General features: G+C 47.5%; 1 pseudogene; it reads left to right on the forward strand.

Moving 5' to 3' along the window:
• Positions 1 to 24,003, forward strand: part of LOC147117765 (collagen alpha-6(VI) chain-like) — a 281,465-nt pseudogene that overhangs the window by 111,647 nt on the left and 145,815 nt on the right.

The following is a 24,003-nucleotide window of genomic DNA, read 5'->3' on the forward strand; positions in this document are numbered from 1 at the left end:
GAGGCCCCTTGCTCACTTTGCTGCTGCTCCTGTCTCGACACCTTTGGCGGGCGTCCTCTGGGGTGGCAAGCCTGTGAGGGCTCATCAACAGTCTGCTGCTCCTACGGCTGTGCAGGGGTTGAGACGCCTATCTCACTTGGGTGTGGACTCTGGTGGAGCTCTGACTGAGGGCTCTGCAGTGACATGGAAGTGTGAGCGCTTGGAGAGGAGCCCCCACTTCCTTGAGGTCTGCCACCAACCTCCCTCTCATGGGTCAGGTCCCCCTCAGCGCCTACAAGTGGCTGGAGAGCACCTTGCTGCACATCAGGGGGGCCATGGGGACCTGTATCTGCAATGGCAGTCCTACTCAGGACTTCCATGAAGGTCTGGTTTCTCTGTTCAATAGATGCCCATCACTCCTCAAGAGATGTCATTCTATTCTGAACAATGACCATGTTTTCCATACCCTGGCGACTAAGCTCCTCCATGGCCGTAGCCATCCTCTCCTCTACCGTAGCCATCCTCTCCTCTATGGTAGCCATCCTTTCCACGGAGGTTGCCATCCTTTCCGTGGTGATGCGTTCATGCGCCAATGACTCTACAAAGGCTCTGGTCATGTTCGCTATGGACTCCTCCATTCACTCCACACTCGCAGCAACCCGAGAGACAAAACCTGCCAGAGACTCCTGCATCTGTGCCTGGAGTTCCATCACTGCTGATATCATGGATGGACCCAGAGGCATAGGGTCGACATGCTGCTGAGCCGAACTGGCAGAGTCCTGCGCCCTCCGACTAGGACTGCTGTCCCTGTCTCCACAATCTGCTGATGCTCACTCGTGAGCTGTGATACACCAGGTGACAACACTACTCTATGTCTCAAAGGTCCCACCGAGGTGTGAGTGTCTGCGCTGGTGCTGGGTGCGCAGATATCTGGTGACGCTGCGCCCTCAGAGGTTGCAGCTTCCTCTGAGGAGTCTGGCTGTTCAGCCTCTTCTTCCTGGCTAGGGGGTCGGATGCTTGTGATGGTCCTGTGGGGGAGTATAGGAAAGAGTCAGAGATGTGATGCCAAGGCTACATGCACATTGCTTTTTGCAGATGCTCATAAGTCCATCTGTTATAGCTTCACAATCATTATCAGCGACTCATGCAATGTCAAAGAGAGAGATGGGAAACTTTTCTGTCACCAGCTTGCTGTGTTGGGACCTGTCTGTCCGTCCCCCACATGCGCATCATCCTCCAGTCCCACTATTTCGAGTACCGCCTCCTCCCAGGGGGTCAGGTGGACTATTGAGGCTGTCCCTCCTCCTGTCCTCACTCGCTCTCTTTTGTTGTGAGCTATCTTTTCCTGCAATGTGGGAGACAAGTGGAGGTTGAGTGAGAATGAAGGAGTGAGTGTAGAGATTGCATAGCATAGATACTTAGAAGGAGACAAAGATGGAGTGAGGTGGCAAGACCAAGGGCCCTCCCTGTGTGTTGTCAGTTGTTTTCATAGCATCAGAGTGATAGGGAGTGTGAGGGCTGCATAGTCGAATAGTTATGTGAATGTGAGCATAGAGAGAGGGAATGGGTAAGGGTGCATGGATGTCAGTGTCAAGTGGGATATGGAGGAAGAGATTGCTAAAGCTGAGTGCTGGTGAGGAAAGGCAATGGGGTCAGATTGAGGGTGATGGGAAATTCATACTCACTTTTCCAGTGCGCTGAAGGTCATGAAATCTTTTCCGGCACTGAATCCAGGATCGTCGTGTGACTCCGAAGGATTTGACCTCCTCAGCCACCTGCATCCACACTGCCTTAGTCTGCTTGGGAGGCCTCTTCCTCCCTGAGGAAGGGAAGAGCACCTCCCTGTTGGCCCTAGCCCCATCCACCAATGCCTGCAGGGCCACCTCGTTGGAACGAGGAGCTGATCTGGGCCTCCCGCTTGTCATGTTTCCTGCAGGTCCCTCTCACACCAAATGGAGAAAGCTTGGAAGCCTGCAGAAGAAGCAAGGCTTGCTGTAGACCTTAAATGCAGCAGTAATGATGACGTCATCAGAGGTGACTTTCAGTCAGGAAAAACCCATTTGCCAAGGGTTCCCACACGTTGAAATCAATTGGACAATTAAGTTAAAATTGCATCAATCTCCCACATCCATTTAGATTCGGGTGGATAACACGAAATGCGGATAACACGACACCATCCCGCACCCGAGTTAAAATCCTGCACAGAATGTCAATGTTTGACAGCTTCACAGAGCTGTCAAATGAAGACAATTCATCTGTCAAACATCTTTGACAGATGAAACATCATACGTTGACGTTCTCTGCAACCAGCTTTCTCTTAATTGGCCTGCTGAGCCCGCTGGGCGGGCTTAACAAGGTCAATCAAGGGATAATAGTGTGGGTTGGCCAGAAGTTGATGGAGACAGGACTGAAACATGACAAGTGGGAGTCCCACCTCCAAAAGCTCCCCATTGGCAAAATCACCCCCTCCCCTGTCACCAAAAAATCCTGAAATAACTAAAGAGAGCTGTTTCAGTTGCAGGAAGTAGCAAACAGGCACTGAAACTGCCAAACCCTGTCAGGTACAGCTGAATGGGGATGGTGCCTTTAAATAACGTTGCTGCAGCCTGCTTCCTGCTGGTAGACACCAGCTTTCCCTGTCGTTGTTCTGCGCTGCATTGAGGTAGTGGCTAAATCCACTGTTGGAGATCAGGCATCCAGTGAGCGTTGCACACTTACTGACGTCACAATCACCATGATGCTGAGCTCCCAGGTGCTAGGGTTCACCGGCAGCACTCCCGACACCACCGATATGGCGTGCAGCGCTGGAACCGGCATCAGCTGTCATTACAACTGCCAATGACATTTTAGCGCCATCCCCTGGTGCTAACATGTGACGCAAGCCACATGAAACATTCCCCCTAAGGGTTTGAACTTTTTTTTTTACTTCATTGAAGAGGTAGCTTCCTGCATATAGTAATCTCGGATGAAATGCTTAAGTTATCCACCAGAGGGAAACAAATGCTAAGGGATTATATTTACTAGTCTTAAGGTAACATTGCATTATGGGAATGACTCATAGGATCCTCCATCTTTGAATCGTGCAGTAAGAAATAGAAGTGCATGCCTGTAGCTGTAAGAGCTATGTTCTCTCCTAAACTGTGTAATTAAAAAGTTAAGTTTTGGGTTCCTGAAGTCTGGCTTATATCAGTTACTGGTCCTTACCACTCGGATATCACATTTGGCGACGAGGATGGGATAGATCTCAACTTGAAGAAGGGAAAATACAAGATCACTGCATCTGAATCATGGCTACTCGAGTAGGAGAGATTTCTGCTTTTGATGTTCAAAAACAAACATGGATCGAATACTGTGAGTTGCTGGAGCATTTCTTTGTGGCAAATGATATAGATGATGTGGGAAAAAGGAGAGCTATTTTGCTCACTTCCGTGGGAAGTCAGACGTATAGTTTACTGAGAAACTTATGCAGTCCTGAAAAGCCTGGAGACGTAACATTTGCTAACTTAGTGGCCTTGCTAAAGGATCATTTCAATCCCAGAGCGAGTGAGATTGTACAGCGTTTCAAATTTAATTCGCGGAACAGGAACCCGGGAGAGTCTGTATTGGATTATGTAGCGGTGTTGAGAAAACTGGCACATGATTGCAATTACGGGAACAGTTTGAAAGACATGCTGAGAGATAGGCTGGTTTGCGGAATAATGGATGCTCGAATGCAGAGGAGATTATTGTTCAAGACTGGGCTTACGTATGAAAAAGCGTTGGAACTTGCTCAGTTAATAGAGACAGCTAACCGTGATGTAAAAGAAATACAAGGTTCAGACTGGTCTACTACAAAGCAAGTTGGAAGTCAGTTTATTGTGCTCAAGTTAAATATGGGTCCGAAATCACAACGTGAGCATATAAAAGCATGTTATAGATGCAATGGAGATCACCTGGCAAGGGAATGCAGGTTTCTGGAGGAAAAGTGCCACAAGTGTGGGAAAAAAGGACATATAAAACATGCATGCAGGGCAAAAGCCCCTGAAAAGGAATACAAACCAAAAGGGGGAGAAAAGCAAAACCTAGTAAGAGAAGTGAAAAAACAGGGAGCACATCACATCAGCGGAGAAGCTGAGAAAGAAGATGACATGTTCATAATGCATAGTATGGTAGAGGATATGCCTAAAGTGGATCCTATCACTTTGCAACTGATAGTAAATGACACTAAGGTGAACTTTGAGGTGGATACTGGATGTGGCGTTACCATAATGAACAGGGAGGAATACTCAAAATTGTGGAACCGTGCAAAAGTTCCAGAGTTAAAGTCTTGCTCTATGAAGCTGAAAACGTATACTGGTGAATGAGTGACAACATTGGGTACAGCTATTGTAACTGTGAAACACAGGGACACCGTGGAACAGCTACCTGTAGTTGTAGTATCGGGTTCTGGACCAAACTTGTTAGGTCGGGGCTGGATACGAGCAGTTAAATTAGATTGGGGAGCAATAAATCAACTAGAGGGAGGCAAACAATTGTCTTTGCAAGACATGTTGATTGAACATGAGAACATGTTCAAGGAAGAACTTGGAACATTTAATTGCCCCCCAGCTAAGATTTATGTCGACAAGGAGGCACTGCCAAGATTTTTTAAACAACGACCTGTGCCTTATGCCATGAAACCGAAGGTAGAGGCTGAGCTTGACCGTCTTTTGAGGGAGAACATTCTGGAACCCGTGAAATGTTCAGAATGGGCAGCTCCCATTGTACCTGTTTTAAAACCAGACAATTCGGTAAGAATCTGTGGCGATTATAAATTGACTGTAAATAGGGTGCCTAAACTAGAACAGTATCCTATTCCTAAAACTGAGGATCTTTTTGCAAACCTGGCTGGAGGGAAGAAATTCACGAAGCTGGATATGAGTCATGCATACTTGCAGATTACACTAGATGAGGAATCCAAGAAGTATGTAACCATAAATACACACAAGGGTTTGTTTACCTATAACCGCTTGCCATTTGGTGTCTCATCTAGTCCAGCTATCTTCCAGAGAACTATCGAGGGTGTACTGCAAGGGATTCCACATGTTTCGATCTATCTGGATGATATTCTGGTGACGGGAAGAACCGACCAGGAGCATCTGAGCACTCTGAGAGAAGTACTTCAAAGATTGGATAAGGCTGGGTTACGGCTCAAGAGGAGTAAGTGTACTTTCCTGGGGAATGAGGCCGTGTTCCTGGGACACAGAGTGGATGCCACAGGGCTCCATCGAATCAAGGAGAAGGTAAAAGCACTGCAGGAGGCCCCAGATCCTACAAATGTGACTGAGTATAAAGCCGAGGAGTTGATTTTCACCAAGATGAAGGGTTATCCTCACTGGCCTGTCAGGATTGATGATTTTGCTGATGGAGCAGTAAAATCTTCAACAAATAAATATCCCATTTTCTTCTTTGGAACTCATGAGACCGCCTATTTGGGTCCACGAGACATTTATCCATATGAAGAAAACAAGGAGAAGTACGGGAAGCCCAACAAAAGAAAGGGTTTCAACGAAGGGACTGATTTCACACCTTACGGTGTCAGGAAGACAGAGTTGAGTGTGTAGGATGGTTGCGTGTTGTGGGGAGCTCGAGTGATTATTCCACAGCCAGCACGACAATCTATCCTAGTGCAACTACATCAGTGTCATCCTGGAGTTTTGCATATGAAAGCCTTGGCAAGGAGTTACTTGTGGTGGCCAAAGCTAGATGAGGAGATAGAACATCTAGTCAAGACATGCAGCACTTGTCAAGGACACAGGAAGGCACCGGCAGTGGCTCCACTCCACCCCTGGGAGTGGCCAGATAAACCATGGAGGAGATTACATGTAGATTATGCGGGTCCCTTCATGGGAAAGATGTTCCTCATAATCATTGATGCACATTCCAAATGGATGGATGTGTATCCTGTAAATTCTGCTTCATCTACTGTTACTATAGACTGCCTGTGTAGGAGTTTTAGTAATCAAGGAATACCGGAGATCGTAGTAAGTGACAATGCCACGTGTTTTGTGAGTACAGAAACAAAAGAGTTCATGAGAAACAATGGCATAGTGCACATGACTTCAGCTCCATATCATCCGTCTTCAAATGGAGCTGCAGAGAGAGCCGTACAGACATTTAAGGAGATGATGAAAAAGAGTGCGGAAGGGAGTTTGGCAGCAAAAGTGTCAAGAGTTCTGTTCAGCTACAGAATAACACCTCAATCTACCACAGGATTCTCTCCTGCTGAGTTATTGTTAGGACGTCGACTACGCTCCACTCTTGACCTGGTTCACCCAGATCTAATAAGGAAGGTGGAAAACCGACAAATCAAACAAAAGGAGAACCATGACAGAAGGACAAAGAGCGGCAGTTTTGGAGAAGGTGATGCGGTCCTTACCAGAAATTTCAGTTATGGTCCAAAATGGATTCCTGGCGTCATAGACTCAATGACCGGTCCAGTTTCATATACAGTCATGTTGGGAACTGGCCAGGTAGTACGCAGACATGTGGATCAGATACTGACCAGACAAAGGGAAATTGAACTGGAGGTTCCAGAGGAAATGTTGGAGGACAAGTTGGTCCCCAGTTATCCAAATGCACTGGTGGTACCAGCACCACAAACAGAGACAGTTATACCTGGACCCCTTAATCAAGAGGCAACCATCGCAGCAGAGTCAGATACTCTGAGTACTGCTCAGGAGCAGCAGGTGGCTCTACCACAACCAAGCTGGGACTTGACTGTAAGACTTTCAACAAGGGCTCACAAGCCACCAGAGAGATTGATCATGACCTGCTAGATTTGTTCAGGATGGACTATCGTTAAAGGAGTTTCCTTATGGACTTTTTAAGAATGTTGTTAAGAATTATTGTAACTTAAGAGGGGGGGGATATAGTAATCTCGGATGTAATGCTTAAGTTATCCACCAGAGGGAGGCAAATGCTAAGCGATTATATTTACTAGTCTTAAGGTAACATTGCATTATGGGAATGACTCATAGGATCCTCCATCTTTGAATCGTGCAGTAAGAAATAGAAGTGCATGCCTGTAGCTGTAAGAGCTATGTTCTCTCCTAAACTGTGTAATTAAAAAGTTAAGTTTTGGGTTCCTGAAGTCTGGCTTATATCAGTTATTGGACCTTACCACTCGGATATCACACTGCAATAGATGTGAAAAGTTTTTTAAGTGTGTAGGGAGTGCTGCTGGATGCTTGCAAGGGCTCGGATGGTAAATGAAGGCCTTTGAGAAGACAGAACATGCTGTGAATAGTCAGTGAGTCACGCAACATTCCTGGAGAGAAAAACAGTGTTCACATCTCAGGTCAACATGCTGCCTGACCAACTGAGTATTTCCAGCGTTTTATGCTGTCATTTCACATTTACACCATCCGCTTGTAGAGGGAAGAGGAAGACGGAGAAGAGGAAGACGCAGAAGAGGTGGAAGCCGAAGAGGAGGAATCAGATGGAAGGATGCATCCCAGACAGCCGGTTTGTGGCTGGGATATCCGGGATGGAATCATCTGCCTGTGGTCCCACTGGCTGGGCAGGCTGCCTCTTCTTGTTGACCCACTGGCTGGGCAGGCTGCATTTCTTGGGTGTGTGGAATGAGGAAGGCACAAGGGTGGAGTTGTGCTAATGGGAGGGCGGGAAGCCTAGAGGTGCACGCCAGAAGGAGGATAATGTACGAGGATACCTACATCCTGTATCCTTTCAGCCCTGCCGCTGGCCAAGGGCTCAGCAATGCCCCTGCCATGAATGGCCTGCACCGTCTCCTCCAAGGGGGTGAGGTGAGGCTAGGAATGGGAGATGTGCCTCATTATTGGTGCAGATTGTTGGTAGGTGAGTGATTGGGGGTTGTGCATTGAGCAGTGTGTGAGGCTAGTGGTGCAGTTGGTAGGAGATGGCTTTTGAAGATGCATTCATTGACCTTGACCAGTAGTCTGAGGTCATGAAGCTTGTTTGGGCACTGGAGCCAGGTGGTGGGGGTGAGACTGCTGGCAGTGACAGCCTTAGTGAGGTACTCCCACATTGTTCTTTCTGAAGGGCCTCTTGGCCCCTGTGGGTAAAGGGTCGCTCTTGCAGTGTTGACCCCCTGCACAAAGCTGGAGTGCTGCGTGTGAAACCCTCGTTGCCCTTTCCCTGGGTTGCTGAGCCATTTGTGTTAGTGCTGAGGCAGCTTTCCCATTTGTTGAGATTAGGAAGGTAATTCAGCTTTAACAGCTGAATATTCATGTTTAGAACCTCTTTTAAATATTGAATATTTCTTAAAAGGCAGAAAAGGTTGAAAAATGATTCATAGAAACATAGAAGATAGGAGCAGGAGTAGGCCATTCGGCCCCTTGAGCCTGCTCCGCCATTTAATGAGATCATGGCTGATCATCCAAATTCAGTACCCTGTCCCTGCTTTCTCCCCATATCCCTTGATCCCCTTAGCCTTAAGAAATATATCTAACTCCTTCATGATTATATTTAATGAATTGGCCTCAACTGCCTTTTGTGGTAGAGAATTCCACAGGTTCACCACTCTCTGGGTGAAGAAATTCCTCCTCATCTCTCTGCTAAATGGCTTACCCCTTATCCTTATGCTGTGACCCCTTGTTCTGGACTCCCCCGCCATCGGGAACATCCTTCCTACATCTAGACAGTCTAGTCCTGTTAGAATTTTATAAGTTTCAATGAGATCCCCTCTCATTCTTTTAAACTCCAGCAAATATAAACCCAATCGACCCTATCTCTCCTCAGACGTCATTCCTGCCATCCCAGGTATGAGTCTGGTGAATCTTCGCTGCACTCCCTCCATGGCAAGAACATCCTTCCTCAGATAAGGCGACCAAAACTGCACACAATACTCAAGGTGTGGTCTCACCAAGGCCCTGTACAACTGTAGCAAGACATCCTCGCTCCTGTACTCGAATCCTCTTGCTATGAAGGCCAACATACCAATTGTCTTCTTAACCGCCTGCTGCACCTGCATGCTTACCTTCAGCGACTGGTGCACAGGGACACCCAGGTCTCGTTGCACTTCCCCTTCTCCCAATCTATTGCCATTCAGATAATAATCTGTCTTCCTGTTTTTGCCACCAAAGTGGATAACCTCGCATTTATCCACATTATACTGCATCTGCCATGCATCTGCCCAATCACCCAACCTGTCCAAATCATACTGGAGTTTCTCGGCATCCTCCTCACAGCACACACGCCCACCCAGTTTTGTGTCATCTGCAAACTTGGAGATATTACATCTAGTTCCCTCGTCTAGATCATTAATATATATTGTGAATAGCTGGGGTCCTAGCACCGATCCCGGCGGTACCCCACTAGTCACTGCCTGCCACTTGGAAAAAGACCCATTTATTCCAACTCTTTGCTTCCTGTCTGCCAACCAGTTCTCTATCCAAGTCTGTACCTTACTCCCAATCCCATGTGCTTTAACTTTACATGCTAATCTCTTATGCGGGACCTTATCGAAAGCCTTCTGAAAGTCCAAATACACCACATCCACTGGTTCTCCCTTATCTATTCTACCAGTAACATCCTCAAAAAATTCCAGTAGATTAGTCAAGCATGATTTACCTTTTGTAAATCCATGTTGACTTTGTCCGATCCTGTCACTCTTTTCCAAGTGCTCTGCTATTACATCTTTTATAATGGACTCTAGCATTTTCCCCACTACCGATGTCAGGCTTACTGGTCTATAATTCCCCGTTTTCTCTCTACCACCTTTTTTGAATAGTGGGGTTACATTAGCTACCCTCCAATCCATGGGAACTGTTCCAGAGTCTATAGAATTTTGGAAGATGACCAGCAATGCATCTACTATTTCTAAGGCCACTTCCTTAAGTACCCTAGGATCTAGATTGTCAGGCACTGGGGATTTATCGGCCTTCAATCCCGTCAATTTCCCTAACACCATTTCCCTACAAATACTGATTTAATTCAGTTCCTCCCTCTCATTAGACCCTATGTTCCCTGACATCTCTGGGAGGTTATTTGTGTCCTCCTTTGTGAAGACAGAACCAAAGTATGCATTGAATTGGTTGCCATTTCTTTGTTCCCCATTATAAACTCCCCTGATTCTGACTGCAAGGGACCTACGCTTGACTTCACTAATCTTTTTCTCTTCACATATCTATAGAAGATTGCTAATTAATCCTTTCTCATTACACAATACCCAGTCTAAAATGGCCTGACCTCTAGTTGGTTCCTCGACATATTGGCCCAGGAAACCATCCCATATACACTCCAGGAATTCCTCCTCCACAGTATTGTTACTAATTTGTTTAGCCCAATCTATATGTATCCACCGTCAACCCTTTAGGTAACATTCCCCAATCCAACCTGGCCAACTTGCGCCTCATACCATCGTAGTTTCCTTTATTTAAATTCAGGACCCTAGTCTCTGAGTCAACTACTTCACTCTCTATCTTAATGAAGAATTCTATCATATTATGATCGCTCCTCCCCAAGGGGACTCGCACAACAATATTGCTAATTAATCCTCTCTCATTACATAATATCCAGTCTAAGATGGCCTGATCTCTAGTTGGTTCCTCGACATATTGGTCCAGGAAACCAACTCTAGGAATTCCTCCTCCACAGTATTGTTGCTAATTTGGTTAGGCCAATCTATATGTATATTAAAGTCACCCATGATAACTGCTGTGCCCTTTTTGCACACATCTCTAATTTCCCATTTAATGCCATCCCCAACCTCAGCATTACTGTTTGGGGGTCTGTATACAACTCCCACTAACGTTTTCTGCCCCTTGGTATTTCTCAGCTCTACCCATACAGATTCCACATCTTCAGAGCGAATATCCTTCCTTACTATTGTGTTAATCTCCTCTTTAACTAGCAATGCTACCCCACTTCCTTTTCCTTTTCGGCTGTCTTTCCTGAATATTGAGTAGCCCCAACGAAGCCAATGGAAAAGAGTTTTGAAGACATAGTAACGATACTACAGGAACATTTAAACCCCACACCGCTGCTGATAGCAGAAAGATTCAAGTTTCACAAATGGAACCAGCATAAGGATGAAAGCAATGCTGATTATTTAACAGAACGGTGCAAACTATCGAAACACTGCCAGTTTGGAGCGGGACTGGCAGATACCTTAAGGGACAAGTTTGTGTGTGGGCTTCAAAGTGAAGAAACCCAGAAACGGCTTTTATCTGAAAAGGACCTTACGCTGGAAAAGGCTTTCAGCATTGCGGTATCATATGAAGCAGCAGCACGGGGTGCTGCAGAGATACAACAGAGACCGCAAGAATATGGCACAAATGAAATGTCATATAGAACAGAGAAGCGCTATTGCTGCGGCAGCACAACACACGACCAGAATGATTGCTGGTTCAAAGACAAAGTGTGCAGACAGTGTGGAAAAGTAGGACACATAGCATGAGTCTGCAGGTCGGGAAAGAAAACCAGCAATAAGAAACCTACCAAAGGAAAGTACAAGAAGGTACTTAAGATGACGGAGAATAGTTCAGATGAACAAAAGAGTGATAACGACTCTGAAAGCAGCGAACTGAATTGTCTGAAGCTACATAATGTGATCACAACGGAGGATCACCGAACCATTTGGGTCACTCTCAAGATAGCAGGAGTCCAGGTAAAGATGGAATTGGACACAGGATCAGCCCTAACAGTCATAAACTGACGGGACTACGAGCAGCTATTCTCACACATACCCTTGAGAGACACAAAAATTATTTTGAAGACGTACACGGGGCAAAAAGTCTACCCCAAAGGAAAAATAAGTGTGACCGTCATATATAATGGTAAGGAAACACCAAAACTAGACCTGTATGTATTGCAAGATGGAGGACCACCATTACTGGGACATGAATGGATCTGGAAAATACAACTGGATTGGCATTCCATACAGGCACTGACTGTGGCTGACAAAAAGGATGATGACGTCACACCTGGGTGACTGTCAAAGATCCTAACTGACGTGAAAGAAGTGTTCCAGCAAGGACTCAGAACACTAAAAGGCATGTCAGCGAAGATTAAAATTGAAGAAAACGCAAGCCCAAAATTTTTTAAGGCCAGACCGGTACCTTATGCGATCCGCCCAGCCATTGAAGCAGAGCTGGAGAGTCTGGAACGTTCAGGTATACTGTCCAAGGTAGACTGGAGCGAGTGGGCTACACCCATCGTCCCTGTGATGAAAAAGTCGTTGAGCAGCACGCCTGGGGAACCAAGGAAGGTTCGCATCTGTGGGGACTTTAAGGTAACAGTGAACCCGGTCCTTCACACCGTACAATATCCACTTCCGCGGATTGAAGATATTTTCGCCTCGCTATCTGGAGGGAAATGCTTCACTAAGATTGATCTGGCCCAGGTGTATCTACAAATGGAGGTAGAAGAAGCATCAAAAAAATACCTCACAATCAACAGCCATAAAGGTCTCTACCAATACAACCGGCTGGTATTCGGAGTAGCATCAGCTCCGGCTATTTGGCAGAGGGCAATGGAACAAGTCCTGCAAGGGATCCCAGGGACCCAGTGTTATTTGGACGACATCCTGGTCACGGGCGAAAATGACAGTGATCACCTTGCCAACCTGGAGCAGGTGCTCGCTAGATTGCAGGAATATGGGCTCCGAGCTAACCGCCCCAAATGCGAGTTTTTTAGAAAACAGATCTCGTATTGTGGCCACGTTATCGATAAAGAGGGGTTACATAAGTCCCCAGAGAAGATTGAGGCAGTAGTCAAGGCTCCAGCACCGGAAAATGTGTCACAACTGAGGTCGTTCCTCGGGCTGGTAAACTACTACCATAAGTTCTTGCCAAATTTGTCTACAATACTACACCCACTGAACACCCTACTGCAAACTGGGGTGCCATGGAAGTGGAGTGACAAATGTAGAGGAGCTTTCCTGAAGAGCAAAACACTAATCACATCGAAAGAGGTATTGGCCCATTACAACCCGGCATTACCAATTCGGTTGGCATGTGATGCGTCACCCTACGGCATTGGAGCAGTGCTGTCGAACAAATTCTCGGACGGCTCAGAGAGGCCAATAGCCTTTGCGTCACGATCACTAACCTCAGCCGAGCGTAACTACGCCTAGATTGACAGGGAGGCCCTCAGCCTAGTGTGGGGAGTGAAAAAGTTCAATCACTATCTGCACGGGCAGAAATTCACCTTGCTGACTGATCACCAGCCTCTTGTCTCCATTTTTAATCTGAAGAAGGGCGTTCCGGTGATGACTGCGCAACGACTACAAAGATGGTCACTTTTTCTAGGGGCGCACCACTATGAGATTGAATATAACGGCACGAAACAGCATGGAAATGCTGATGGGCTATCACGCCTGCCACTGCCTACTGCGGAGGAAGCACCAGCAGTGGATCCTGTCAAAATATTCCATTCGACTATAGTTGAATACCTACCGGTAACTAACACTTGTATCGAAAAGGAAACCCGAAATGACCCGACACTGTCTCGGGTATATGATTTGACAGTGAAGGGATGGCCAGCACATGGCGACTCACTGTTGCCAGCATTCTCGACAAGGAGAGAACAGCTGTCAGTGTGCCGGGGGACCTTGATGTGTGGATCCCGAGTGGTAATTCCACCCAAGTTAAGGGATAGAGTGCTCAATGAGCTTCATGAGGGTCATCTGGGAGGGGTAAAAATGAAAAGCCTAGCCTGGGCTTATGTGTGGTGGCCGGGAATCGATAAACAAATCGAGGACCTGACCAAGAGCTGCTCAGGATGCCAGAAAGTCCAAAATGCACCACCACAGGCCCCTCTACACCCATGGGAGTGACCCTCATCTCCATGGCAACGGGTGCATATTGATTTTGCTGGTCCATTCATGGACTCAATGTTTTTAATAGCCGTGGATGCGCACTCGAAATGGCCTGAGGTCATCAAAATGTCCTCCGCCACCATGGAGAAAACTATTGCAGTCCTACGGACCATTTTTGCCAGGAATGGCTTGCCAGAACAGATGTGCTCCGACAACAGACCACAGTTTGTGTCCGAAGAGTTCCGGAGGTTCTTGAAAAAGAATGGGGTAAGGCATTACACATCCACCTCGTGTCATCCAGCCACAAATGGATTGGCTGAGAGGTTCGTACAAACCTTTAAGAAGGCAATAAAGGCTATGTACAATGACAACATTCCGCTGCAGCACAAGGTGGACAATTTCCTGTTCGCCTACCGGAATGTGACACATGTAGTCACCAACCAGGCCCCAGCCATGATGTTCTTTAACCGAAGGTTAAGATCTCGCCTGGATTTGCTGAGACCAAATGTACAAAGAGATGTTGAGAGTAAGCAATTCCAGCACACCCATGAGAAGCCAACAAGGAGCTTCAATGTAGGGCAACCAGTCTTGGCCCGTGACTACCGAACAGAAAAATGGCAGCCAGGAACGATATGCACACGGCAGGGCCCCCTAATGTACACAGTGGACGTTGGGGAGAGCATCGTGAGACGCCATGCTGACCAGATCCTAGAGTCACAGGAACAATTCAACCCCATGCCTCGCCCATACGTACCTAGTGATGAACCCGACGTACAGGTCGCATCTACCCCAGAAACAGTAGCATCGGAAGCTGATGAACCAACCGACGACAGGGTGCCAGAGTCGCCTCCGCACCAAGAGCAAGACACTCGGGAAAGGCGCTATCCAGAAAGGATCAGGAAGCCTCTCCAAAGACTGAATATATAAATAGACTATTTTCAGCTAATGTTGCATGTTAAAAGTGTTAATTGTAATTAGTTTGATATTTAATTGTTAAATGAGTGTTATGGTACTGTTAATCTAAAAGGGGAGGAATTGTAATGTATATACCTTTAAGGGGGGAACTATCTTTTACAGCTCATGTATACTGCAGTACCGGCAGTGACCACACCTGTATATAGCACTGAGTAGTAATCTGTACAGATCAGTTCAGCGTGAGCCACGTTGAGTAAACACCTGTTGTACCGTTCTCCTGCAGTCTGTGTCTTATTATACACAGACACAACAGTTGGTACCTATATGCACCATGACAACTGGCTGTTCACCCTCCCCTTCCAGAATGCCCTGCAGCCGCTCTGAGACATCCTTGACCCTTGCACCAGGGAGGCAACATACCATCCTGGAGTCTTGTTTGCGGCCGCAGAAACGCCTATCTATTCCCCTTACAATAGAATCCCCTATCACTATGGCTCTCCCACTCTTTTTCCTCCCGTCCTGTGCAACAGAACCACCCACGGTGCCAGGAAGTTGGCTGCTGCTGCCTTCCCCCAATAAGCCATCTCCCTCAACAATATCCAAATAGGTATATCTGTTTGAGAGGGGGATGGCCACAGGGGACCCCTGCACTACCTGCCTGCGCCTACTACTCTGCCTGGCAGTCACCCATTCCCTCCTGCCTGTGCAGCCTTTACCTGCGGTGTGGCCAACTGATTAAATGTGATATCCACGATGTCCTCAGCATCGCGAATGCTCCAGTATGTATCCATTCACAGCTCCAGCGCCACAATGTGGTCTGTTAGTAGCTGCAGCTGGATACACTTCCCGCACACATGGTCGTCAGGGACACAGGAAGTGTCCCTGATTTCCCACATAGTGCAGGAGGAGCATGCCACGGGGCCAAGCTGTCCTGCCATGACTTAGCCTTTAATTAATTTAAATTAATTTAAATCAAATCAGTACCACTAATTACACTACAATTAAATGATATACTCAAGGGGCCTTGGTTACTAGCACTCCCCGATACACAACAGGGACCGTAGAAACTATAACCACTAAAATTAAGACCTTCTAAATTTTATAAACTATTAATCTTAACTGTCAAACTATAGATTAGTATAAATACTCACCTGGCCGTACTCACCCAATCAGCTGCTTCCTCTTGCCTGCGTCACTTTTTGAATTGTGACGTGACTCCGGAACGCTGCCGCCGGTCTGTGAGATTGGTAAGCCTTGTACCGCCATTCTCTCTGCTCCCGACACTGGCCTCAATCAGCTTCCTCCCCTTGTGCCGACGTCACTTTTGACTTCTGACATCACTCTTTGAAAATTCTGCCGGTGCTGAGTTGGTACCGCCGCCGCCGCCTCGCCACTCCTCCGAGGTCCGTACTGCTGCTGCCGCTGCTGCTGTTGATTCACTGCATTTTATTTTGTATTGCTTCAGTGTGCATGGCCCCTTTAAATCTCAGACCTCTTCATTGTCCACAATTCCTTGCGAGCTCCACAGCTTCGCTCACAGAGGCTGTGGGAAGCTGCAACGCCGGACCTGGACACAAACTTCATCCCCGGATCCCTCCAGCAACACCACCAGGACGGCATTGCACGGAAGGTGAGCTCTGCGCCACCTATCTTCATGCCCCCCAGACCAATTTCACTCGGTTAGCATTGCGGCCATTCCCAGCGGCTGTTAACTGCAGTTGCCGGTGACACGGCATCTTTGCTGGCGAACACAAATTTTTCCCCCTGTATCTTTTCATGTTATCTACCAGTGATATCAGTCCAAGGGTTTGTATAGCAGGATATCCTAATAATAAACTAGGGAGAATTTATTTGTTATGTGAATAGGGTTTGAACAATGAACATTGTGCTAAAGACGTATACCGGCGAACCTGTGGCCATGAGAGGCGCCATTGAGGTGACAGTTAAATTGAACGGACAGACTGCAAAACTGCCACTATATGTGGTAAAGGGAAATTACCCATCGCTACTGGGACGTGCGTGGCTAGAGAAAATCACGCTGGACTGGCCTGCAGTCCGCATGATGTCAAAAGGGGAGTCAGGTCTGACTGCAGTGTTAAACAAACATGCAGAACTCTTCAATGGGGAACTTGGGAGCATGAAAAAGATCAGCGTGAGACTGGACATTAAACCTGACAGCAAGCCGAAGTTTCACAAAACCTGGCCTGTACCCTATGCAATTAGGCCAAATGTTGAGGCTAACTTGAAGGCCTTAGTCGAGAATGGAGTCCTGGAGCCTATGAGTGTGAGCAAATGGGCCACACGCATTGTTCCTGTCCTGAAAAAGGATGGATCTGTTCGAATCTACGGGGATTTTAAAGTGACTGTTAACCCGGTGCTGTCTGCGGAACAGTACCCTCTTCCCCTCATTGATGATCTTTTTACGGGCCTGGCCGGAGGGCAAAAGTTCAGCAAAATAGACTTATGCCAGGCTTATCTACAAATGCATGTCGATGACAAATCAAAGGAGCTGCTGACAATTGTGACACACAAGGGGCTATACAGGTACTGCCGCCTTCCGTTTGGAATTACGTCGGCCCCTGCTCTATTCCAAAGGGCAATGGATCAGATTTTGAGTGGACTGCCAGGAGTCCAGTGCTACCTGGACGACATCCTTGTCACTGGGACAAATGAGGAGGATCATCTTCTGAACTTGGATGCGACACTACAACGACTGAAAGAGTACGGACTCAGAGTTCGTAAAGACAAATGTGAATTCTTTCAGTCTTCAGTTGAGTACCTGGGGCATGTGATTGACGCTACTGGCCTGCATAAGGTGCCGTCAAAGGTCAAGGCGATCGTGGAGGCCCCAGCACCCCAGAATGTGAGCCAGTTACGTTCATTTCTGGGGCTACTTAACTACTATGGAAAGTTTATTCCAGACTTAGCAACATTGCTGAAGCCGCTACAACAGTTACTATGTCAAGGCAAAACATGGAAATGGACTGAACTGTGCAACGAAGCTTTCGCCCAAGCAAAGAAAGCATTGCTGAAATCGGAGGTCCTGACACACTTCAACCCAAAGCTACCCGTGCAGCTAGCATGTGATGCATCACCATATGGTGTGGGAGCAGTCATATCCCACATCATGCCTTCGGGTGAAGAGAAACCTATCGCCTTCGCATCACGCACCTTGAACAAGGCCGAGAGTAACTATGCGCAGATCGAGCGCGAGGCCTTGGGAATCGTTTTTGGAATTCGAAAATTTAATCAGTACCTGTTTGGGAGAGTGTTCACACTCCTGACGGACCACCATCCATTGACTTCAATCTTCGGGCCCCACACCGGAATTCCATCTCTCGCTGCAAGCAGGATGCAAAGGTGGGCTTTACTGTTGTCAGGACACACATACGACATCAAATATCGCAAATCAGACTTGCACGGCAACGCAGACGGTCTCTCGAGGCTACCCTTGCCTGTTACTCCCCCAAAGCCTCGTCAGATAGACATCTACTACTTTAGACAAGTGGAGGGAGCACCTGTCACTGCAGTCCAGGTGCGAAGGTACACCCGCAACGATCCAGTCCTGTCTGAGTTAATGGACGATGTCATTCGAGGGAGAGCTTTAGGAGATTCTCCTAGTTTGAAACCTTACGTTTCAAACAGAAATGAGCTCTCCGTCCAGGCAGGTTGTCTTCTCTGGGGATGCCGTGTCATCATTCCGCCACCTCTGAGGGAACCTATACTGCAACAACTTCATACAGGCCACAGTGGGATGGTTCGGATGGAGGAAATGGCAAGAAGCTACTTCTGGTGGCCAGGTCTCGATGGGAATATTGAGGAGCAAGCCAAAACATGTTCCCCATGTCAAAGGGTCCGGAATGTTCCACAGCTGGCAACCCTACACCCCTGGGATTGGCCTGCAGAAGTGTGGCAGCGAGTACATGTGGACTTCGCCGGTCCTTTCGAAGAGAAGATGTTTATGGTGGTTGTGGACGCTCATAGCAAGTGGCCGGGGGTCGCTGTGATGAGGTCTACCATGGCAGAGAAAACAATTGAGAAACTTGGTGAGATGTTCAGCCGTTATGGCTCACCGGAACAACTCGTAAGTGACAACGGTCCACAATTTGTATCACAGGAGTTTGCAACCTTCCTGCATGTGAATGGTGTCCAACACATCAGGTCTGCGCCCTATCATCCCTCTACTAACGGCCAGGCAGAAAGGTTCGTGCAAACTTTGAAGCACGCCTTGAAGGCATCGCAAGGTCAGGGCTCAATCCACCAACGTCTGAACAGCTTCCTGTTGTCCTACAGGAACGAGCCGCATGCCACAACCAAAACTTTCCCCGCTTCGCTCATGATGAAGAGGCAGTTGCGGACAAATTTTGACTTACTCAAACCTCCAAGGGCAGAGCAGGTTGTCCATCATCAACAACAAGCTCAAGTTGAAAAGAGAGAGAAAAGAGCCAAGGAGAGATGGTTTCAACCGGGAGAGCACGTCCTAGCTCGAAACTACAACACTGGACTGAAATGGGTTCCTGCTACGGTGATCGCGCAGACGGGCCCTGTGTCTTACACGGTTGAGACTGCTGAGGACGTCGTCTGGAGAAGACACACAGATCAACTGTTGCTAGGAGCAGAGACAGCCACAGAGGCTCCAACGGCTGGTTGGCCTGAACTGTTTCCGGATGATACCGCAAACCAGCATCCTTTGCCACAGTGCTCTTCTCCAACACAGGAAGTCAAAGAGACTGTTCCACCTGTGCAAACTCCTGACTTTCGACTGACACAGGCACCTTCTCCATCTAGGCCTGTGTCAATGCCTACTGCTGTGGAAGTCAGCGATGACCGCCGGTATCCTGTCAGAGAGCGGCGGCCTCCAAGGCGCTTGGATCTGTAGGCTTAGCGACTTACCCACAAGACTGAGGCAGAATGAACCCCAGGGTAAAGTCAGGGGTTGAGGCAGTCTACCTCTACCCTAGGTTAGTTGAGTGCATTGAAAGTAACTTACCTGTTGAGGAGTAATGTGGACCTTCCATTTAAGAGGGGAGGAATATGTTATGTATTGTGTGTTCTCCTCCCACCTGTGGTGGCGCTGTCACAGGAGATAAATGGTTGGGTGTTCTCTTGGTTAAGTTTAGCTCTCTTTGTTCGGAACGCTCCAGAACTTCCCTTTCCCTTCGAATAAAGCACTTCATGTTTGAATCTCTGAGTTCTGAGTTCTAATTATGTCTAGGTAAAAAAGGTACTGACACAACAGCCTGATTTACTTAACTTTATGCAGTACACCCATATGGCTGCCACTTGCCTTGCCAGGTTGGCAACACCCCGCAGCCAGACCATAAAGCATCCCTACAATGACCAATCAATTCCTTTCACAGTCACCACCATTGCTGGAGGTAAAGTATGGTCTGACCCTTCAGTCCAACTTCCCATTGTGCACACAAATTTGTCCAAGACCAGAAAGTTTTCAAGATAAATAAATTTATGGTAAAGATTAATTTAACGGAAACTTCACAATAACATTGAACAAAACACCCAAGTGACTATCCTTGTGAATCTACTTGTGTGGCAACTTTCTCTTACTCGTGCTTCTACGTGGTGCTACCCCTGTGGCTTCAGCAGAGGTAGAGGCAACCTCCTCACTTCCCTGCTGCGCCTGCTTAGACACTTTTGCCGATCGTTCTCTGAGTTTTGGAGCCTGTGAGGGGCCCGGCAAAGTCTGCTCCTCCTGCGACAGACTTGGTCATCGCTGTCCGGGGAGGCATCTGGGGCTCTGACCAAGGGGTTGGCAAGGGGGGAGAAGTGTGAGCGCTTGGAGAGGAGCCCCCACTTCCATGTCCCCTCTCACCATCATCCCTTTCATGGACCATCCGCACTTCCCTGCTCGCAGGGAGCTGGAGAGCACCTTGCTGCACATCAGTGGGGCCATGAGAACCTACGTCTACACTGACATCCCTCCTAGAGAGGATGTCTATGAGCCTCTGGGATTTATTCTCCATAGATAGCCATCTATCCTCCATAGATACCCATCTATTCTCCATAGATACCCATCTATTCTCCATAGTTACCCATCTATTCTCCATAGATACCCATCTATTCTCCATAGATACCCATCTATTCTCCATAGATACCCATCTATTCTCCATAGTTACCCATCTATTCTCCATAGATACCCATCTATTCTCCATAGATACCCATCTATTCTCCATAGATACCCATCTATTCTCCATAGATACCCATCTATCCTCCATAGATACCCATCTATTCTCCATAGATACCCATCTATTCTCCATAGTTACCCATCTATTCTCCATAGATACCCATCTATCCTCCATAGATACCCATCTATTCTCCATAGATACCCATCTATTCTCCATAGATACCCATCTATTCTCCATAGATACCCATCTATTCTCCATAGTTACCCATCTATTCTCCATAGAAAATCATCTATCCTCCATAGATAGCCATCTATTCTCCATCGACACTGACATGAATCTTGTCATTCATGTGGAAATGACTTATGAAATAATACTGGGCGGCCTGCTGGTGGCGCTGTCCAGGGTGAGTATAAATACTCGGGCATGGGCCCAGCTTGATCAGGACATTCTTTAACAGGAACTAGTGAAGGACACAACTGGATCTCCATGTTAAAAAACAGTTGATTAAAGCTTTGTTTATTGCTTAGACCAAGTGCCTAGTAGTTTTCTTACGTCAGACACCATGTGCTCCTGCGATTGGTGTATTAGCTGCTCCATGCAGATGGCCATCCTATCCATGGAGGAGCCTACAGTCGCCATTGCCTGTGACACGGTGGTGCTCATGTTGGAGAAGCACTCCTCCATTCTCTGAACAGTGGCAGTCATTGCACTCGCATAACCTGTCAGAGCCTCCTTCATTTGTTCCTGCAGTTTCAGGATTGCCCTCTTTCTGGATGGCCCCCGAGGCTCAGCGTCTGCATTGCAGCTGAGCAGAGCTGGGAGCATCCTGCACCCTTTGATGAGGAGCCTCCACTGCTGTCCCTGTCTCCACCATCTGCTCTTGCTAATTTGTGATTTGTGAGACACCAGGTGACAACACTACTCTATGTCGCGTGGGACCCACCATGGTGTGCGTATCTGCGCTGATGCTGGCTGGGCTTATGTCAGGTGACGCTACATCCTCAGAGGCTGGAGGCTCCTCTGAGGAGTCATCTTCGGCTTCCTCTTGGGGGGTGGGGGTGGGGCTCTTGATGGACCTGTGGGAGAGTAAAGAGATGAGTTAGATATGTCATATGTACACTCGGCACAGATAACATTATGCACATAATTATCATTCAGTGGCTGCTGACATCAGCCCCCCCCCCCCCGCCATATAAGTGACTGATGTATACCATGTAGCTGTATGAAAAGTGATTCTGCCACCAGGTTGCTGAGATGTCCCCCTCTCTCCGTCTCCCATTTCCGGGTACTCGGACATGCCCAACAGCTCCAACGCAGCCTCTTCTGCATGGTCAGGGTTGCAAGTGATTGAGGTCCTCCACCAGTTCCCTCCCTCTCCCTCTTATTGTGCGCTCTCTTTTCCTGCAAGGAGGGAACGAAGAAAAGGTTGAGTTAGAGTGATGGACTGAGTGTAAGGAATGGATGGGTTACATGTGCAGAGGGTGACTATGGTGGAGTAGGATGGCAATTCCAAGTGGCCTCCTTGTGTGTTATTAGTTGGTATGATTGCACTAGGATGAGGGTGAGTGTGAGGGCTGGCTAGTAAGATAGAGATGTGATAATGTAGATAGAGAGAGAGGGATGGGTGGAGGTACAACGTATGTTGGTGTGAGTAAGGCTGTGCAGGAGTAGGGTTGGGAAGGCAGAGTGATGGGGATGCGATGAGAGGCACATCAGGATGAAGGTGAGTGTGACTTTGTACTCACCTTTCCTGATCTCACAAGATCATTGAACTGTTTGCGGCACTGCACCCAGGTTCTCCTGACCACGTCCCTGCTGTTCACCTCCTCGGCTATCTGGAGCCAGGCTCCTTTGCGTTGCTGGGGAGGCCTCTTCCACCCATCAGGAAGGAAGAGGACCTCCCTGCATGCGCTGACTCCCTCCACAAGCATATGAAGCGAGTCATCGGAGAACCTGGGTGCAGCCCTCTGCCTCAGTGCAGTCATTTGTGCCCCTGTGTTCAGCAGTGGAAATCAATTGCACTGACTGTACACTCCTAGATGAACTTTCAAATGCAATGTGGCCATGGTCCTATTAAATATACCAGCTGAAAACGCGCCATGGATGACGTCACCAGGCCTGCTCCATTTAATTGGGCCGGGCAACGCACAGGGCAGGCTTAACAGGCCCCATTAGCGCACAATCATTCTGTGGAGTGGGATGGAGGTAGCAACGGGTTCAGGACCTGACATGGCCACCGCCTGCACCGGATCCGCCAAGGTAAAGAAAATTCTGGCCAATGTTGGTTTGAATTATTTTGTAATCCGCCAGTTTCTACTAAAATTCATTCTTAAAACACAGGGTGCTACCAAGAACTAGTGTTATTTGATGAATCATTATTTTACTGAACTATATACTAATGCATTTTTTGGCAAAGGTTTTTATGATTTTCTTCCTATGTTTCTGTCTAAGGGTGAACCTGGCACCAACAGCAATGCTCAAGGCCCAAAGGGTGAACGAGGAAACCCAGGCCAAGTGGTACATTATCTTCATTTCTCTAATGTATCTATTTAGTAATTTATAGTGAGCTGTCATTTTTCTTTATAGTCTCGAAAATCGTAAATGGAGTAACAGTGAAACATTCTTTTACAGGGTGATTCGGGAAATAGTGGTAATCCAGGAAAACGTGGTGGTGCAGGAGATTCTGTAAGAAAGTCTCCATTACCTTCATAAGATAGACTGCTGTTCCACAATACTTTTTTGTGCTGGATGTAAAAAATAATCTGTTGTGGTGGAGACCACATAGGGACAGTAACACAATTCAGTATGTATAGCCAATGTTGTTATCGCTCCACGTTATGTACGTAACTTGGTTGGGTTATCGGGGCAGGGTCCCTTTAAGAGTCATCGATTGTGTGATGACGTCATAGCCCTGCGACGAGGCCGAGTCCCTCAGTCGATGCGGAGAGTTAATAAAGCTAACACGCGTTTTTCTTTGCTGCTACGAGAGTCTCGCAGTCTGTTGATTTCCAGCGACTCCTACATTGGTGACCCCGTTTCTCTTTTGGACGTTTCCAAAGACTTTATCCGAGATGGCGACGAACGCCGTTTCTCTCAAATTACCGGAGTTTTGGGAACGACAGGCTGCCGCTTGGTTCACCCAGGCCGAGGCTCAGTTTGCACTCCGGGACATCACCGCGGATGACACGAAGTATTATTACGTCGTCT

Source organism: Somniosus microcephalus, chromosome 5 (assembly GCF_052327205.1).
Source record: "Somniosus microcephalus isolate GS21.2 chromosome 5, FLI_Smic_1.0, whole genome shotgun sequence".
Lineage (NCBI taxonomy): Eukaryota > Metazoa > Chordata > Chondrichthyes > Squaliformes > Somniosidae > Somniosus > Somniosus microcephalus.